This window comes from Herpailurus yagouaroundi, unplaced genomic scaffold, assembly GCF_014898765.1.
Source record: "Herpailurus yagouaroundi ecotype Mexico unplaced genomic scaffold, PumYag 187, whole genome shotgun sequence".
NCBI classification, from domain to species: domain Eukaryota; kingdom Metazoa; phylum Chordata; class Mammalia; order Carnivora; family Felidae; genus Herpailurus; species Herpailurus yagouaroundi.
In genome coordinates this window covers 10198343-10206345 of record NW_024412418.1, presented here as the reverse complement: position 1 = coordinate 10206345, position 8003 = coordinate 10198343, and positions in this window count along the sequence as shown.

Genomic DNA, 8003 nt, shown 5'->3' with positions numbered 1-8003 from the left:
AAAAAAAAAAGAGTGGACTCTATTTATGAAACATTTCGTACTGTATAAAGTGCATACAAAGTCTTTTGAAGAAGGTGCCATACTTCAGACAAAATGAACTTTCTTTAGCATAGGGAAAAATTCTCAATTGTTTTCACAAACTCCACATTTAAGAAATCTAGAGCAAATTTCCAGAGCTTTTAGCACTTTGCAACACAAAGGGTTCAAATGGAAGGCTTTTTCAAAAGTATAAAATAGGTAGAACCAGCTGTTAACAACTTAAGCATAGGCTGAAATTCCTTAAAATAAAACAAGTTGTTCATCCTCACAGTACTTTTTTGTCTTTTCAGTCTTCACAACACATTAATGTAGGAATTCCTCTTACCTGAAGATAGAAAAAGAAGGCTGAGGCAGTACAATTAACTGAGTGATTGGCCAAGAAGATTTAATAATAAAAACTGCTGCCATTAACCTCTCTTGGTCTTACTTAACTTAAGCCTCAACACCTTCATTTAGGAGTGGAATGCACGGGGGCACGTTACGGAGAAACACTCAAAATATGGTACCAGTTATTATTAGCATTATTATTATTAGGCTGTCTTTATGTGACAGGTTCTGGGCAATATGCTTTCATTTTAACCTCACAGCAACCCTCTGATGTGGAATAATTATTATTCCCATTTCAAGATGAGAACACTGAGTTTTGGAAGAGTTTAGTAACTTGCTGAAACTCACAGGGGTAGAAATGTTATTGGTCCCCTCTGTCCAGTTTCCTATCCAGGGCAGTTAACCCCTTTTGGTGTCTCCTTCTCAATTGCCCTTCTATAGCAGGGATCATATTGGGCAACATCTGGGCTTACAATGGATGGCAGACAGTGGAAGGAAGTGAGTTGACCCTCAGCAGATTGCCCATCCAGAACTTTTTTCCAGGTAAACAACCCAACATTTTCCTCTGGCTGTTATCTCCCTCTTGGTTAGTGCTTAGGAACCCAGTCTGAGTTCCTGGGCTTTGTGACATAATGGGTCCTCAACTAATGTTTGCATAATCAACTGGGTAAGTCCTGTGATGGTTAATTTCACTTGTCAACTTGACTGAGTCAACAGGTGCCCAGATATTTATTTAGTCAAATTTTATTCTGGGTGTATCTGCAAGGGTGTTTTTGAATGAGATTAACATTGTAATCAACAGAATAAGGTAGATTGCCCTCCACAATATGGATGGGCCTCATCTAATCAGTTAAAGGCCTGAACAGAAGTAAAAAAAAAAAAAAAAAAAAATCCTACCTCAAGTAAGAAAAAATTTCTCCAGCAGACTGCTTCAGGACTGGAGCTGCACTGTTAGCTCCCCCGAGCCTCCGTCTGCCAGGCAACACTGCAGAGTTGGGCTTGCCAGCCTCTGTAACCGCATGAGCCAATTCCTTATAACACATCTCTTTCTATGTGTACATATTCTATTGTTCCTGTTTCTCTGGAGAATTCTGACTAATACAAGCTCACCACAGTTCTAGGAAAAGGAAGTCACCTTTGGTTGTCATCCTCTCAACATGAGGACAGAGAGAAAAAGAACCACTGACCCATGACTTACAGGAAGAAAAAATACCTTTATTGACTATCACTTTAAGAATCCCCTACATATTGGGGGTGCCTGGGTGGCTCAGTTGGTTAAGCATCTGACTTCAGCTCAGGTCATGATCCCCCGGTTCATGGGTTCAAGTCCTTCGTCTGGCTCTGTGCTGACAGCTCAGAGCCTGGAGCCTGCTTCGGATTGTATCTCCCTCTGTCTCTCTGCCCCTCCCGTGCTCATGCTCTGTCTCTCTCTGTCTCTTGCTGTCTCTCTCTCTCCCAAAAACAAATAAACATTAACAAAAAAATTTTTTAAAGAATCTCTTATGCATTGGGGCACCTGGGTGGCTCAGTCAGTTGAGCATCCAACTCTTTTTTTTTTTTTTAAGTTTATTTACTTATTTTGATAGCTAATGGGGGAGGGGCAAAGAAAGAGGACGAGAGAGGATCCCAAACAGGCTCCACACTGTCAGCACAGGGCTTGAACTCAAAAGCCATGAGATCATGACATGAGTCAAAACCAAGAGTCAAATGCTTAACTTACTGAGCCACCCAGGTGCCCTGAACATCTGACTCTTGATTTCAGCTCAGGTCATAATCTCATGGTCATGGGATCAAGCTCCATGTCGTGCTCCATGCTGACTATGAAGCCTGCTTGAGATTCTCTCTCTCCCTCTGCCCCCTCCCCCATGTGTGTTCTCTCTCTCTTTCTCTCTCTCTCTCAAATAAAAATAAATAAATACAAGCATCTCTTACTCATCAAGCAAGCAGCCCAGCCAGAGCCAGGGCTGTCTGACTCCCAGGCATCTGTTCTTAACCCCTTATAGTGGGTTGAATGGTGGTTCCCAAAATGGTATGTCCACTTCCTAATCCCCAGAACCTGTGCATGTGACTTTATTTGGAAAAGAGGGTCTTTGTAGATGTAATGAAGTTAAGGATCTCAAGATGAGATAACCCTGGATTATCTGGGTGGGCCCTAAATCCCATAACAAGTGCCTTATAAGGGACACACAGGAGAGATTTGATAAGCAACAGAAAGCCTTGTCTATTATTTTAAGCCACCAAGTTTATGGTCATTTATTATTACAGTCACAGGAAACTAATACACACTTGTTTCTAATATTGGGAATATAATCACAGGGAGCAAATTGACCTCCAGAGAGCAACTTGCAGTGACCAAGGATCATCCACTCTTGAAACATAAATGAAGAGATCTTAAAATGGTACAAGGGAAGGGGGCTAACATTGACTGGGTACATCCTGTTGGCCTGGTACTGTGCTAGGCACTGACCTCTATCGTTGCATTTAATCTTGACAACAACCTTATAAAGTAGATTTTACTAATAAGTATGCAAATCTTCCCTGACAGGGCCCAAACTGGATTAGGAGGATGTGCTTTGATAAAGAACTGTAAGACTCCAGACATACCTTAACACATCCAAGAAATAAACACATTTAACCAAGAGGCAGTTAGGTGTCGTAGTTAGGGGTACAGCTATCAGAGCCAGAATGTCTGGATATAAACCTCAAAACTCCTACTCACCATCTATGTGACCCTGTTCAGGTATTTAACCTCTCTGTGCATTGGTTTCTGCGCCTCTTAAATCAGGATAATGCTGGAAGCTGCCTTAAATAATGTTGCTGTAAGTTAAAGCATGTAAAGCATTTAGAATGAAGTCTGGCAGATAGCAGCCACTCCATAAGGTTTCACTATTACTGTAGCACACACGCTATTAAGCACGCAGTAAACACTCAATGGATATTTGCTATTATTATCATCATGAGTTCAATTAAGACCTCGCTAGACCCTAATCTTTCTCTGATATTTCGAGGGAACCATGATCCTTTTTTCTGCGAGAATTAAAAAGACCTCCTTGGAGATGGAAATTGGATTAAAATAAAAGCTCTCAGAATGTAGGCTCTCAGACAGATCCAAAGTACAAGGCATATAAAGTAATAGCAGGGGAGGGGGGCGGTTCTTTAAGCCTTTCAACATATATTTAATAGAGAATTACACCCAACCGCAAAATTACAGAATAAAGAGATTCAAACATAGTCTCAGCACTGGCAATGTCACATCTCACTAGAGCAAATGCGCTGATTGTTAGGTAGGTAGGTGAGGGAAGGGGTAGGTAAGCAGAAAGAGCGAACGGTTTTCCTAAAAATAAAATAAAATAATGAAAATAAAAACAAAGTAAAAAACTCCTACTGCCAAGAAATATGTAGGCACACTTGCCATACTATGATAAACTGGTCAGAAAAGTTTGAATTCATTTGTTTATTCCTTAGCCCATTCCTTCAGTTATTTAACATTTACTGCCCAATAATAAATAGTTCCAAGTTTTATTGTCTCATGGTAGTGTATGCAAACAACTGCAATACAGGCTGGAAAGAATTGAGTGTTGTAGAGGAACAATAAAAGGAAAGAGATGTTCACCGCAAATTTGAAGGCAAAGTGTTAAATCAGACAACTGTCCACATCTCTTTGCGTCCCTCTAAGGCTAATTTCAGACTGTGTCATCAGTCACATGCCACAGTGTCAGCCTGTGAAAACCTTCCCTTGGCTGGTTGTGCTGTACATTGATGTTATTGCTTTGTTGTAAACCAAATGCATTTTATTTATGTGTTTTGTTTATCATTTCTCTCCCTCTACCAGAATGTAAGCTTCCTGCCTGCTTGACTTGGTTGCATTCTAAAACAGTACTGGCTCATAAGAGGCGTTCGATAAATACTTGCAGAACAGTAAGCCGAAAAAACACAACCTCTATTCAAGCGCTCAGCTTGATAGAATGGAATCCAGACGGCCTTTAAACATTCCCATTGATAGAGGATGCCATTGCAAGTCCCCCAAAAGGAAATCAGCACCCTCCTCACCTCTCCCTTCTCTGGGAAAAATCCCAACCTCCTCCATCTGTACATATGGGCCCCTGGAAACTGTGTTTCCTTTGTATGACGTTGCATTCTTGGTCTTAACCGATTGGACCAAAGCAGATATGTCACCTAAGCTGAGCCAATTCAATTCTCTTTTCTGGGACTTATTTTGCCTTTGTAAGAAGAGAGGGAGTTCAACAAAATGACCTCTGAACCCACTTACAGATCCCATGGCAAAGAGAGAGAGTATATGTAAAATTACAAAACTCATTTTAGAAAAGCTGGACATGATAGAAAAGCATAAAGAAAGAAATAAAAATCACCCATTTATGAGAGTTTGTAGTAATGAAAACTGGGAAACAGCCTAGATTCCCCCAAAGAAATAGATAAATAAACTACGGTACATCAATACTAGGTGCTACTTTCATGGAAAGATCTACAGAACATATGTTAAATAACTAAAACAAGGCACAGAACAAAATTTGCAATGTAGTACTATTTACATATATATATATATTTATTTATTTAGAACTATGTATTATACATAAAGGTATATAAGAATATAAACCATACTGGTAGCCATAATTTTCTCTGGAGAAGAGAGATGTGAAGAGGAACTTCCGGTTTTCATGTGAAATATGTTTGTAGTATTTGAATGTAGTATGACAGTACCCTATTCTTATATTACCTTGTTTAAAGGACAAAACTTAAAATTATGAAAAGATACTCAGTAAGCAGAGTCAACTGAGACTGGAGACAAGGAAATCTTTTAGGAAGCTGTGCTTCTAAATTTGAATGTGAGGTGATGGGGCCTGAACTTGGGCAGAAGGAATGGTGAGAGGGGTGCCTGGGTGGCTCAGCGGGTTGAGTGTCTGACTCTCGGTTCTGGGTCAGGTCACGATCTCACAGTGCGTGAGTTCAAGCCCCATGTCCGGCTCTGCACTGACAGCGTGGAGGCTCCTTGGGATTCTCAGTCTCCCTCTCTCTCTGCCCCTCTCTCACGAGCTCTCTCTCTCTCAAAATAAATAAACTAACATTAAAAAAAAAAAAAAGAAATGGTGAGAAAGAGATAAATCTGTGACAGATTTCAGGTGTAGAGTTGAGACTTCTGATTGGTTGAACATAGTGGGGTGGAGGAAGGAGAGTGTTTGGGGATGAGTGGCAATGAGTGGCAATATACTTTTTTTTTTTAACGTTTATGTTTGAGACAGAGAGAGACAGAGCATGAATGGGGGAGGGGCAGAGAGAGGGAGACACAGAATCGGAAACAGGCTCCAGGCTCTGAGCTGTCAGCACAGGGCCCGAAGCGGGGCTCGAATTCACGGACCGTGAGATCATGACCTGAGCCGAAGTCAGATGGATACTTAACCAACTGAGCCACCCAGGCACCCCATGCAATATACTTTCATGTAAAGAGCATGGGCTTTGGAATTCGGCCACCAAGGCCCAAAGCTCAACTCAGCCCTTTACCAACTTCAGGGACATTGGGTGACTTAGTTCACATCTCAGTGTCTCAGTTTGCCCCTTTGTAAACGGAGATGATGATACTATTTCCTAGCTCATAGGGCTTTTGTCAATCAGTTCATGTAAAGTGCTTAGAACCTTGTCATTGCTCGGTATATGTTGGCTATTATTAGAATGACTCCTGTTAGTATCATCACCACCATTATCGTCAACATTTTCTTCATGAGGGCCAATCCCAGGCCTTAGCTCAGGGGACTAGCTGGAAATAGGGGAAAATACAAAATGATTTAAAGCATTCTCCAAGAGTGAGAGTCAGAGAGGAATAAGGAAACCAAGAAGAGCTCACAAGCCTGATTACTGTGTCTTGCGAACAGGCTGCACTGGGAAGGGAAAGACATCGTGCTGAATAAAACTGCCAGGAAAGTTAGATAAGATTAGGTTTGAAGAAACTTATATGATTAGCTATATTTTATTTTTTTTTTATTTTTTTTCCAACGTTTATTTATTTTTGGGACAGAGAGAGACAGAGCATGAATGGGGGAGGGGCAGAGAGAGGGAGACACAGAATCGGAAACAGGCTCCAGGCTCTGAGCCATCAGCCCAGAGCCCGACGCGGGGCTCGAACTCACGGACCGCGAGATCATGACCTGGTTGAAGTCGGACACTTAACCGACTGCGCCACCCAGGCGCCCCTGATTAGCTATATTTTAAAGCAGAGGACCACTGATTGAATCTCTTTTTCTTTTCTTTTCTTTTCTTTTCTTTTTTTTTTTTTTTTTTTGCTTTATGTTTAAAATCTTAGATATGCAAAAAACTAGAGACATAGAAATACACATCATGTATATATTAGCATATTCTAATTGTAATGAATTAAAGCATGAAGCCAAAGCAAAACATGAACATGCATAGCCTCACTTCCTGCCCCTGACCCCTTTCTCTACGTTTACACATATACCCAACACTACAGTGAATACTTAACTTGAAGGACGTCATCAAAATACACTTTTATTATTGTCTTCCATAATCTCTTCAAAATTTATTTTTGAGGTGGAGTAATCTCTAGCCCTAGAAAGAAATTCTGGCAGACCCATGACTTTTCTGCTCACTCTTAGTTAAGAGATACTCCTCAGTTCAGAAATTAAAATGTCCATTCCAACACGTGAACCCAAACTCCAAGTCTAATTTGCAATCACATCTTCTCTGTCCCACATGGGGCCTCCTTCCTATCTTGCCCTTCTGCTTCTCATCCCTGACTAAAGGGAAGGTGGTTTCTGAGCCCTCCTGGGCAAAGGGGGAGTGAGAAGAGGGGAGAAATTAGTACATGAGAAACATCTTGAATTGTGCAGTACTCCAGACATTCTCTGGCCTGGTAGAGACCAGGTCTTCCACATGGGCCACTTTGTGGGACGCCCATGAGGTGCTAAGCTGTTCTCAGTCACCACCTACTTTCTGCCACCCCTGACTCTTGCCGTGGGGCTTTCTCACCCTCAGGCAGAAGACCCCTGGAGCAGGACTTTGAATGGATCTATTATCTCTCTCTGTTATGGCCCACAGTTGGTACAAGGAAATCACTCCAACCCTCTTCCTCCATCCAGCAAAATCTGGGAATGTGTGTAGGTCCCAACATGGACACCTCCACTCTGCTGCCACAGGAAACTCAAACTTTTTCAGGCATGCTCAGGCACCGCTCTTTTGCGTCTCCCAACTACAGGCACCACATCTCAGGCTCCTGAGAATAGACCCAGGCTTCAGGGAAGGAGGTAACAACTTCCCTAAGCTACTCACATTGCTAAGTACACCTCTACCAGAAACGAAACAAAACCTCACCAATTCCTCTCCTTTACTCCATAATCCTTTTTTTTTTTTTTCTTAATGTCTATTCACTTTTCAGAAAGAGAGTGTGAGCGGGGGAGGGGCAGAGAGAAAGAGGGGGACTGAGGATCAAAAGCAGGCTCTGCACTGACGGAGCCAGATGTGGGGCTCGCACTCATGAACCATGAGATCACCACCTGAGCTGAAGTCAGATGCTCAACTGTCTGAGCCACTCAGGCGCAGGCGCCCCTCCTTTTAGATATGCTTTATCTGAGTCGGAGTAAAAGAGCCAGGGAATGTTTTGTAACCATTGG